This window comes from Rhizophagus irregularis, chromosome 26 (genome assembly GCF_026210795.1).
Source record: "Rhizophagus irregularis chromosome 26, complete sequence".
NCBI lineage: Eukaryota > Fungi > Glomeromycota > Glomeromycetes > Glomerales > Glomeraceae > Rhizophagus > Rhizophagus irregularis.
In genome coordinates this window covers 2634993-2648729 of record NC_089454.1, presented here as the reverse complement: position 1 = coordinate 2648729, position 13737 = coordinate 2634993, and positions in this window count along the sequence as shown.

Sequence of the window (13737 nt, the reverse complement as noted above, 5' to 3'; positions counted from 1 at the left end):
GATTAAGTACACCATATAGGCCACAAACAAATGGTTTGGTCGAAAGATTCAATAAAACTTTATGCGAAGGATTAGCCAAATTAGGGGAAGAAAACTGGGATAAACATATACCATCCGTATTATTTGCATACAGAACAAAGAAGCAATCGTCAACAAGAATTAAACCTTTTTATGCAACGTACGGAAGGAGAGCGAAATTACCATTAGACAAAGATGAAAACAAGATAACATTAGCTGATAGAGTAAAAATACTAATTGAGGAGCTACCAGTAATAAGAAGAAAAATGAAAGAGAACGTGGAAGAAGCTCAAGAAAAACAAAAACAACAACATGACAAAAGAGGAATTAGGAAACCTAAATTTGAAATAGGAAAAAAAGTATTATTATACGAAGCGTGGAGAGAAAAACAATGGTCTGGAAAATTACAGAACAAATGGAAAGGACCATATTTAATTCACGAAGAATTTGGAAATGGGGCATATAAACTCAAAGAATTGGATGGAAGAATACTAAAGACTCCGCAAAATGGAGAATGGTTAAAGAAATTTTATGATCGAGGGAGATTTACACCAAAAATAGTAATTAAAGGAAAAGAGGTATTCGATAGGACCCGAGTTCGATTCGAGTAAAATATTATGGATAAGACATGAGTTCGATTCTATCAAAGTTATTTGTGAGGTCACAAATAGCGAAGAGGGGATAATGTAAACGGCCGAATATCAAGCATGAAAAGATGATAAAATTCAACCACCAAATGTAATTTCCAAATACTAAGAATGAACAAATTGATTGCGAATTGGCGTAGATGGATAAATAATTAGCCGAAAAGGATAAACATTTAGGAAGAGTAATGGGAATCCCATAATTTTTATGAACTCAAATTCTTAGTGATATATAAACTAAGTGATATCTACAATGTTGATAAACATTTAGGAAGAGTAATGATCTACATGACGTAATATTCATCAAATAATTGACAAAGAACCAATAGGATAATTAGAGTCGATCAATTGCGGCTTAGCAATCTTTAACAATAAGAACGATAAGAAAGAATAATTATAAGCCACAAAAGATAGATTATAAGCAAAACACATAAAGCGAATTAAAAGAACATATAAAATAATGTCAGAAAGATTAAAGAACACAAAATAATGTAAAAGATAATATAAAAAGATAGTATAAAGATGGAACGTAAAAGATAATATATATTAAAAAGAATATATATAAAAAGATAGCATATTAAAAGATAGCATATTAAAAGATAGCGTATTTAAAATATAGATAGTATATTAGAAAGATAGTTCAAAGATAATATGTAAAAAGAACATAAAAGATAGTATATAGATAGAATAGAAAGTAGCATAAAAATTGTATATATAGAGAGCGGAATTCAAGGTAATTCCTTAGTTCTCATCCACAGAACTCAATAAAAATATAAGTTTCATTTAATTATTTGTTAGTAAAGTTTAATATTAATTGAAGGTAATAGGTTCGCCCTAAACTTTAATTAATGTTCGCTTAATTAATTTTAATTAAATAAATGAAAATTTTAAGATGAATTAAATATATGTTTTGAAAAGTAATAATTCGTAGCGAGAGCTATCGAAGTTTGAAATTAAAGGTAAAAGTGGATATAATTTGGGGAAAATTTAGAGAAGTTAAATTTTATTTTATATCGTTCAACGTTTTATATTACTAACGCTATTTATTTTGTGAACCAAGAATGTTGTTGTTATATGTTGTTGTATGTTGTTCGTTGATTATGTTGTTTGATTATGTTGTTGATTAATTGTTCGCTCGTTTAATTGTTCGTTCGTTTATTCGTTCGTTCGACCATGAGAATGCCCGTTCGATGTGGCAACTCTGTAAATTGATGACAGAGGGAATTGGGGGATCTCAACATAGTACCACAAATTCCCCTCCTTCCGTGAAAAAACAAAAGCAAGATCCTTTCGGAATTTTAGATAATTTGTACTAAATAGCGGAATACTTGTAGTTCCTAATTGTAAAAAGTACTTGTCTTAAGTAATGTTGCACAGTGCATTAGTTAATAAAGATTTCGCTCTTCTAAACGGATCGTGCACACATGAGATTTTTAGATAAATGTTATTTATTGATTCGGGCTTTTGTGGCTGTGCATTTACAATGTACCATGTATTTTATTAAAACCGTTACCATTGGTAACGATCAAAATCTTAGCAAAATTTTTTCTCCGGCTTTCAGCATCGTTAAACTTTTTCACTATCATCTATTACGGGGATAACATATTCGCTAAAATGATTTAATTTATTACGTGATCAGTGCGTACTGTTTTTATTGGGGTATATTATATATTGCAGGGGCATCGATCAAGGCAGGGGACGATTAATGTGTGACAATCAGGGCATCACACAAAAATGTCACACTCTGGTGATCTACACAGACCACACGTGATATTTTACATGTGGCTTTCATTTATTAGTAACGCAGACTCCCGAAATATATGCAGCTTCGTTTTGTGGGCAGTTTCTATTCATGCACAATCAGGGGGTGCGAAATATATTTAAATAATTGGATTTTCAGTAAAACGTTGTAATCAAAATTCGTTCCAATCATCAGTTGATATTTCGATGATTTGATTGATATTTTTTTTAGTTAATGATGATCTGCAAATATAGATAAATTCAATGTAAATGGCGTGCACAGATTGTTTAATTGTAAATTACCACATTCAGTAAAATTACTATTTACCATATTCAGCATGATATTGAATATGATATAAATTACCATATTGAGCATGATGTAAATTACCATATTGAGCATGATGTAAATTACCATATTGAGCATGATGTAAATTACTATATTGAGCGTAATGTACGATGATCGGTGATCGATCAATAAACAATGCTATGTACGTATTATCATATTTTTTTTTATATAAACGTAGCGAACGGAAGTATGTTTCAACAGTTTTTTTAAAAAAAACTTAACCTTAATATTTTAAATATCAAATGAGTGAAGTATCTGTAAAAGTCAGTGGTTCTGATAGCGAAAAAGATGATATCAATTTTAAGCCACCACATAACGGTGAACCTATTACTAAGATAGAAATATCACCGGAAGAAAAATACCTTGTTACCTATAGTCTTAGTGATCATTCAATTTTCTGTTGGTGTATCGCTAAAGGCGAACTTGAGTTAGACAACTACCGTTATGACGTTCCTTTTATTGAAACAAATGATTCTGAACTTTACAACAAAATGGAAAAAATGTGTGTTTCTGATGATAAGAAACTTGCATATGTTTACAAAAAAGATTGCAGCAATTATTTAGGTAAATGTAATTATTAAATTTATTTATTTATTATAGTAACTAATGTTTTGTACATTTTATTAGAAATAATCGATATGAACAATAATAATAAAGGAATTAAACTAGATTTGGATCACGATGAAATTGAAGGATCATATAGGTATTGCACCTTCAATTTAAAAAGGGAATTTATTTTATTTAGTGAATTTTGTAGTGATGATAGTGGTAAATACATGAATATGATTTGGATTTACTCCACACAAACAAAAAATAACAAATGGACATGTAAAAGAATGTACGAGATACCCGAAGATTTTAAATTTATTAGTGTATCTAAATATAGTAAAATTTATTTATTATTTTCGAATAATTACATTTATGAATGGAATCTTCTTACTGAAAAAATTACAAGTATGTTTTGTAGTTACGAGGAAGTGATTAAGGTAAAATTATTCGTTTAAAATTATTAAATATATTATGCATTATAATTAACAATTATTCATTTTGCACTTAAAGCCAGGATTAATCAGAATTTCCAGCAATGAAAAGTTTGTTTGTCTAATAATCGAGGATAAAATTATTATTTATTCGATTGAATTAAATATCCCTAGTATTACTTTACAGACTGGAGAAGTTGAAATTCAAGAGAAGGACAAAGAACAAACCAATGTTCAGACCTCTGGTTTTATTAGTTTATTAGATATTTTGCATCCCTTATTAAATAATAAAATCTATGATTCAATTATGGCATATTATCATGAAGACTGTAGAACAGAAAGTTTATCAAAAATAGCACAAGATACTAAATCAATCGAATACATAATTGGAAATCTAAATGGTTCTATTCTAGATGGTCATATTCTGAATATTAGATTTAAGGTTCTTGTTGATAAGCTTGAACATTTAAATGTTCATTCATTTAGTCTATATGCAGATGATATAAATGATGAAAATCTTCAAGAGATGTTGATTGAATGCTTAGTTGGTAATCCAACCGACCTATATTTTGGTGATAAAAATGAGGATAATAAGTTTTCTGTTAATTGTGACAAATGGGAAATAAATTGGTCCACTGCCGGCGAAATTGAGATTTGGTTTTTAAATAATGATGAGTCGAGAATTATAAGAGTTCAAGATTTTATTCATTCAGCAAGAATGAGACATACGTTATTCAAGAACAATGATATATTATTTGTATCGCATTGTTCATCATTAGTATATGTTTCCATTTATCATTTTAATGAAAACAGTAATAAAATTTCATTAAGTCATTTTCACTGTTCTGAAGCTGAAGGATTTTCAATATCTCCTTTACTTTTACAAAATGATAATAGTTTTAAAAATTGTGATGAATGGATTTCTGATATTATAAATAATAAGGAAAGCCTTTTGAGATATGGAGTTGAATTATTCTCATTCGCAATCAGAGAACGTAATTTCAAATTAATAGATGAAATTTATAAGAAATGTATACTTTATTTTAATGAAGATTTACGAAATAATAAGGCTTTTTTAGGTATTATTAGTATTACAATGCCATTATTAAATGAGCATTATCCAGAGTTTATTTTAAAATATTCATTAGAGACAAATATGATTACAGATTCTCAGTTTTATAATATAGATGATAAAAAGAAAAATTTACATCTTTATTCAAATAATCCTCAAATTATTGATTTGACTCGATCTATTTTATGGTTTAAATACAATATAATAATGAGCGATGTGTTTAATGATACTTTTTGTAATTTACTTTTTCTTTTTATTATGTTTTTAACTCTTCCTATTTTACCCATTTTGTTTTTTATAATTTATTTATCGTTAAAATATCATTTTATTAATGATATCAAATTTAAGAGAACATTAGCTGGCAGATTTGTTCAATTATATTTTGATGTTGCTGAAAAGTTTGAAAAGTTTTCAAAATATATATCTACATCAACAATTACACCGACAATCATTTTTATGATTCCTTACATTAAATTTGTTAATTATCCAAAAGATTATAATTGGTTTTTGGAATTAATTAAACCTCAACCAAGTCCTTTTATTGAAACAATAAATGAAAATATTTATAAAACATGGAATGGAGAGGCATTAATTAATTTTAAATGGAATGCCTATGGAAAATATTACTACGCAGTAATTTGGATTTCATTTATGGTTTTACTTGGTTGTTTCACTGTTGCTGCAACAGTTCCTCAACAATATATTGACAAAAATATTCAAAATCAACTTTTTATTACTTCAATAATACTTGGATTTATTCATTTGAGTTTTGAAACTCGTCAATTTATTTATTCACCTAAAAAATGGATTCGTGATTTTTGGAATATATTTGGTATGTAAAATTTTTTTGTTTAAATAAATAAATTACCACGCACATATATTAATATTATTTATTATATTATCTAATATAGACTTAATTGCATATTTACTTCCAATAATCACTTCTATTAAATGCCTTCAAACAAATGATATGAATGATCATATAATTCAATTGCTTTCTTTTTCATGTCTATTTTTAGATATAAAATTTTTGTTATTTTTTAGAGCATTTGAATCTTTTGGTTTATATTTTGAAATAATTATTAATGTTGCAAAACAGATTATTTATTTTTTATTAGTCTTATTTATTATTATAATAAGTTTTGCACATGCATTTTATATTTTATTATCACCAAGATCTGATTATTCATTTGATCAATATACAAAAAATACTGATCCTAATAATCCTTGGAATATGGCTCTTACTCTTAATCAAGTATTTGATAATGGGACTATGGATTCATTTTTTATTCAAAAACCAGATGAAAATACAAATATGTTTATAAATTTTGGAACTGCACTTTTAGCAATGTATAAATTCCTAACAGGTAAGTCAAGAAAGAATGAATACATTATTTTGAATTTCCAATATAATTTACTTAACTTTTTATAATCAAATATTACTAGGTGATTCAAGTGCATTATCCAATTGGTCATATTTCAATAATCAATCACTTGTAATATTGATTGTCTTATTTTCACTATTGGTTGTTGTATATCTTATGAATTTGTTTATTGGATTACTCAATATGGCAATTAATAAAGATAATGAGAGGGTCTCATATTTAAAGCAGAAGGCTGAGGTATTTATTAGTAACGTAGTATCATTTCCATTTTTTTTTGTAAAAGTGTTTAAAATTTCTCTTTTCCTATAGGTTTTGGCTGAAATCGAGTTATTTTACCTATTACCAAATCAGAGACGTTGGGAATCATGGTTTCCTGAAGTAATGTATGTATATTTTTCTTTTATAATAGTATAAAACCAAACTTTTTTCTGATTCTAATATTCCATATAATTTGTTTTATTAAGATATTATTATGCCAATGCCGATAAGACTCGTGAAGAAATTAAGAGATTGATTAGCAGCAATGAATGGAACGCAGATGCATTTCCGGAAATGAAGAAAGATTTATTTAAAAAACTTGATATTCCAGATAATGTGGAGAAGATTGATAAAATTGACGCCACATTAAAGAAATTGTTAAAAAGAATAAAAAAATCACAATCAAGACCTATATTTGGTGGTCGTCTAAGGCGGAGTAGATTTAACCGCATTAAGAAATTACGAGACGAATAATGAGATGAAATAGGAAAAAAAAAAATGAAAAGCGTGGGGGTGTGACAGATGGTTCAAATATTTATTATCACGTGATTCTACTCCGTAATTTGATCACTAATTTTAATTTATACTGTTTGTAATAAATTATATACGGTTTCTGTTAAATATTTAATAATATAAAAATATTTTTTACATACTGTACATCGATATAATGATAATTTCTTGTAATTTTTTTTACGTCGGTTACGCATGTGATTGAGTCAACCAATATAAGGTGAGGTGATATAAATTTGGTAAAATGATATAAAAATTGGCCAATAGATATAGACAATATTGGACAGAATTTCCGAATAGGTATATAAAAGTGTGAGGCCTCCCGGCCTCTTTCCCAATATAGAAACTTCTTTGCCAAATTAATTTGCAAAGAAATCAGCCGCTCTTTATTAAAAATGTTCAGTTTAATTAATTAATTTGCTAGTACCAATTTCATTTTTTTGGGGTAAACGTGAGAATCAAAAGCAAAGATCTGATTTGTTATTTTTTAACGTACTGTAATCTACAATTATTTTTGATGTGCGCAGTAAAATTTTCCTTTACACATTAATTAGGTTATTCAAAATTATATCAATATCAATATCTATATAATATAATAAAACAATTCGTTTAGAAGACCTGTACATCTAATCCAATTCCGGTTAATGAAATTTTAATCAGAATTTTTTTTTCCTTTTCTTTCGAATTATTCGAATTATTATCCTTTTTTTTCGGTACTTATTTTTTTTTCAATTTCTTTTCCTTTTCGGTTTCTTTTTTTCGGTTTTATTTTTCAAATTTTTTTATTTTTATTTTTTTATTCTTTTTTCCGGTTGGCTTTTCTCAAATCTGAAATTTTTTTCCTCTTCCTTTTTCAGCTTGGCTTTTTTTTTCAAGCCGAATTTTTTTTTTCCGAATACATTCTTTCACCATTTAGGTTTGGGTCGATGCTGCGGCATCACGACGATTACCTATTAAGTTTTAATAATTTTAATATCAGAAGAGTAATAATTTACAATAAAAACTTTTTTATAAATTCCCGATTCTTATTATTATTAATAATAATAATATTTTTTGGGCTGTATCAAGCTCAATAATAGACTAATATAATTACTTATTTATTTATTTTTTGTAACAATAGATCGTTATAATTAATATTTCTTATACATGTATTTTTTTTGGCAGAAGATGTAATTTTTTTTAACGCTACAATGAAATTTTTTAAGATAAAAAAAAAAAGGTTTTTTGTTACAATGGAATAAACTACTTATACAAAATTATCACTTTTCCTCATAACTTACAAAATAAAATTTGCATTTAATAATATTTCATATACTGTTTAACACTTGCACACAATTCATTGTTATTTGTATAATGTGTAATTTATTATATTTATTTCCTACTAATACCATCATAATAATAGTAAAAAACTAGACCTATCAATACTTCATGGCAAATAAAATATGTTATTATTATTACTCTCTTACTTGATGGGCAAGTTTCATTCCCGGCGCAGCGCGACGGGTTACGCCTAGTTTTAGTATTAAAAAACCACGATATCACAATTTATCATTGAAAAAGGAAGGTTTTAACCAAAAATAGAAGGAATGATCACGATTATTAATTTTTTTCGGGCCGTATTATTTCCGATACAATGATCTGCGTTATGTTTTTACAGTATTTGTTATTTGTTATTGGCGAATTTTTATCGCCGTTTTTCTCCGAGGATATGCATGTTTTTAATGGCTGTTTTATGGTTGTTTACGTAAGAAACCTATAATCTTTATTTTACTAGTAGAAGAATTTTTGAAATTTTTTTTTCAAATTTAATTAATATGCGAAAATTAAAATTCGTAATTGCACATGGGCCAATCTAAATTTAGGATTCATTTGGGGACACACACAGCAAAACAAGGGGATAGGATCTAAAAATTTTTTTTTGAGATTTCATTACAACTGTAATTTTTGGATAAATTGGAGCATAATTATCATATAAACTTAAGAAATTTTTTTTTGAGGCTATCCCCTTGTTTTGCTGTGCTTGTCCCCATTTATTGTAACTTTTGTCTTTTGACATCAAAAATAGATTTAATTTATATATTTAACTTTTACTATTTTTTAAGCATATGATAGTTATGATACCAGAATTTTTTTTTTTTATTACTATTTGTGTATTTGTAAGTATATTTTTGAGTATGACAGGATTCTTAATTTATAATAATCATTTATTATACTATGTATCGTCAAATTTCTGAGAACAAAAAAAATTACTATTGAATGTAATTATTACAATTATATTAGTATGACGATTTTTGTACACTTATATAATAAGTTTTATAATCTTAAAATTTTTCAAAAATTAAGCTTGTTTATTTTTAAATTAACACTTTTTTTTATTTAGATTCTACTTAAATAGAGCTTTTAATTCAGTTTATTTAAATAATAGGGTGTTAAAATTGTTTGAAATTTTGCGCAGTGAAATCCGACACATTGGGCCAATCTGTTTCAATAGAAAACTTTTTCAAAAATTTGGTATATTATGGAAAACGTGACTGCTTATTAGATCAGTGCATCGGAAAAAATATGACCCGAAAAATTCATTTTTTCTACTTTTGGCTAAATATTCCCTTTTTAGTAACTTATTCATGGCATATTGAATGAAAAAAAAAAATTTTTTTTTCAAAAAAATTTTTCAATAAAAAAATTTCTAAAATAACCAAATGGGAACTAATCTTAATAATTTAAATATCTCGGATAAAGATACTGATACAATAAATACCAAAAATTGTTGCAAACCACTTACTGAAGAATTATGGTGTAAAGAAAGTATTAATTCTTTAGAAAGATCAGCAGAAAATGGTGATAAAGTAGCAATGTTTAACTTAGCCAATAGATATAGAGATGGAGAAGGAACAGAAAAGGATTTAGAAAAAGCCTTTTATTGGTATCAAAAAGCAGCAGAAAAAGATCATATTGGAGCAATTAATAATTTAGCCATATGTTATTATAATGGAGAAGGAACAGAAGAGAATTTAGAGAAAGCCTTTCATTGGTTTAAAAAAGCAGCGGAAAATGATCATACTGGTGCAATGTATAATTTTGCCATATGTTATTATAATGGAAAAGGAACAGAAAAGAATTTAGAAAAAGCCTTTCATTGGTATCAAAAAGCAGCGGAAAATGATGATAAAAAAGCAATGAATAGTTTAGCCATATGTTATAAAAATGGAGAAGGAACAGAAAAGAATTTAGAAAAAGCCTTTCATTGGTATCAAAAAGCAGCTGAAAATGGGGATGAAAATGCATTGAAAAATTTAGCCATTTGTTATTATTATGGAGAAGGAACAGAAAAGAATTTAGAAAAAGCCTTTTATTGTTATCAAAAAGCAGCAGAATATGGTAATAAAGTAGTAATGTATAATTTAGCCATATGTTATGAAAATGGAAAAGGAACAGAAAAGAATTTAGAAAAAGCCTTCCATTGGTATCAAAAAGCAGCAGAAAATGGTGATGAAAATGCAATGAATAGTTTAGCCATATGTTATTATCATGGAGAAGGAACAGAAAAGAATTTAGAAAAAACCTTTCATTGGTTTCAAAAAGCAGCAGAAAATGATCATACTGGTGCAATGTATAGTTTAGCCATATGTTATGAAAATGGAGAAGGAACAGAAAAGAATTTAGAAAAAGCCTTTCATTGGTATCAAAAAGCAGCAGAATATGGTGAAGAAGATGCAATTCTTTATTTAGCCATGTGTTATGAAAATGGAGAAGGAACAGAAAAGAATTTGGAAAAAGCCTTTCATTGGTGTCAAAAAGCAGCAGAAAATGGTCATACTGGTGCAATGAATAATTTAGCCATATGTTATTATCATGGAAAAGGAACAGAAAAGAATTTAGAAAAAGCCTTTCATTGGTATCAAAAAGCAGCAGAAAATGGTGATGAAAATGCAATGTTTAATTTAGCCAATGGGTATTATAATGGGGAAGGAACAGAAACGAATTTAGAAAAAGCCTTCCACTGGTATCAAAAAGCAGCAGAAAATGGTGATGAAAATGCAATGAAAAATTTAGCCATATGTTATGAAAATGGAGAAGGAACAGGAAAGGATTTAGAAAAAGCCTTTCATTGGTATCAAAAAGCAGCAGAAAATGGCGATGAAAATGCAATGAAAAATTTAGCCGTATGTTATGAATATGGAGAAGGAACAGAAAAGAATTTAGAAAAAGCCTTTCATTGGTATCAAAAAGCAGCAGAAAATGGCTATGAAAAAGCAATGAATAATTTAGCCATATGTTATAAAAATGGAAAAGGAACAGAAAAGAATTTAGAAAAAGCTTTTCATTGGTATCAAAAAGCAGCAGAAAATGGTGAAGAAGGTGCAATTCTTTATTTAGCCATGTGTTATGAAAATGGAGAAGGAACTGAAAAGAATTTAGAAAAAGCCTTTCATTGGTATCAAAAAGCAGCAGAAAATGGTCATACTGGTGCAATAAATAATTTAGCCATATGTTATTATCATGGAAAAGGAACAGAAAAGAATTTAGAAAAAGCCTTTCATTTGTATCAAAAAGCAGCAGACAATGGTTATACTGGTGCAATGATTAATTTAGCCATATGTTATAAAAATGGAGAAGGAACAGAAAAGAATTCAGAAAAAGCCTTTTATTGGTATCAAAAAGCAGCTGAAAATGATCATACTGGTGCAATGAATAATTTAGCCATTTGTTATGAAAATGGAGAAGGAACAGGAAAGGATTTAGAAAAAGCCTTTTATTGGTTTCAAAAAGCAGCAGAAAATGGTGATGAAAATGCAATGAAAAAGTTAGCCATATGTTATAAAAATGGAGAAGGAACAGAAAAGAATTCAGAAAAAGCCTTTTATTGGTATCAAAAAGCAGCAGAAAATGGTGATGAAAATGCAATGAATAATTTAGCCATATGTTATGAAAATGGAGAAGGAACAGGAAAGGATTTAGAAAAAGCTTTTTATTGGTATCAAAAAGCAGCAGAAAATGGTCATACTAGTGCAATGTATAATTTAGCCATATGTTATAAAAATGGAGAAGGAACAAAAAAGAATTTAGAAAAAGCATTTCATTGGTACCAAAAAGCAGCAGAAAATGATAATACTGATGCAATGGATAATTTAGCCATATGTTATTATTATGGAGAAGGAACAGAAAAGAATTTAGAAAAAGCTTTTCATTGGTATCAAAAAGCAGCAGAAAAAGATCATATTGGAGCAATTAATAATTTAGCCATATGTTATGAAAATGGAGAAGGAACAGAAAAGAATTTAGAAAAAGCCTTTCATTGGTATCAAAAAGCAGCAGAAAATGATATTACTGGTGCAATGTATAATTTAGCCAATAAGTATTATGATGGAGAAGGAACAGAGAAGAATTTAGAAAAAGCCTTATATTGGTATCAAAAAGCAGCAGAAAATGGCTATGAAAATGCAATGCTTCATTTAGCCAATGGGTATTATAATGGAAAAGGAACAGAAAAGAATTTAGAAAAAGCCTTTCATTGGTATCAAAAAGCAGCGGAAAATGGCTATGAAAAAGCAATGTTTAATTTAGCCATATGTTATTATAATGGAGAAGGAACAGAAAAGAATTTAGAAAAAGCCTTTCATTGGTTTCAAAAAGCAGCGGAAAATGATCATACTGGTGCAATGTATAATTTAGCCATATGTTATGAAGATGGAGAAGTAACAGAAAAGAATTTAGAAAAAGCCTTTCATTTGTATCAAAAAGCAGCAGAAAATTATGGTAATAAATTAGCAATGAATAGTTTAGTAAGATGCTACAATAATGGAGAAGGGACAAATAGGAATTTAGAAAAAGCCTTTTATTGGAATCAAATAGCAGCAGAAAGTGATAAAGCAAGTACTAATAATGAAGTTGAATTATGTAATAACTGTAATCAACCATATATAGATTACCAGTGGTGTCAACAATGTATTACTAAACGGTTTCAACAAGATTTTTCAAAGTGGACTAGTGGAAATGAATTTATTGATAAATTTATTCAGGATGCACAATTAAATGCTAAAAATAGTTATGAAATTTTAGAATGGATACCTTATAATAAATTGTTAAGTATTAATTATTATAATAAAGGAGGATTTAGTGAGATTCATAAAGCTATCTGGTCAGATGGACCTATTTTTAATTGGAATTTTGATAAACAGCGATGGATTAGACAAACAGATTATGAAGTCATTCTTAAAATAATTAATAATTCATCAAGTTTAAATAATAAATTTTTGGATGAGGTAAAGTACTTATATTTAATAGCAAATTTTATTTTCTTTACAAAAATTTTAATAATTTTTTTTTTTATAGTGGAAATATCATTATAATTGCCAGAAAAAATCATTTTCAAAATTTATTCAATTTTTTGGAATTACCCAAGATCCAAATAATTTAAATTATATAATAGTAATGAGTTATGCAAAAAAAGGAAGCTTGAGAAAATGTTTATCTGATATAATTAAATTTAAGTGGCAAGACAAATTACAACTATTGAAAAAAATTATATTAGGACTTAAAGTAATACATGAATCAAATTTAACTCATGGTGATTTTCATGATGGTAATATTTTAATATCAGATAATCACAATGAGTTATTCATTATTGATTTAGGATTATGTAAACCTATAAGTGATTTACAAGATTCTGATAATAATGATAATGAAATTTATGGAGTTTTACCTTATATGGCGCCTGAAATATTAAGAAGTAATCCTTATACACCAGCAAGTGATATTTATAGTTTTTCAATGATAATGTGGG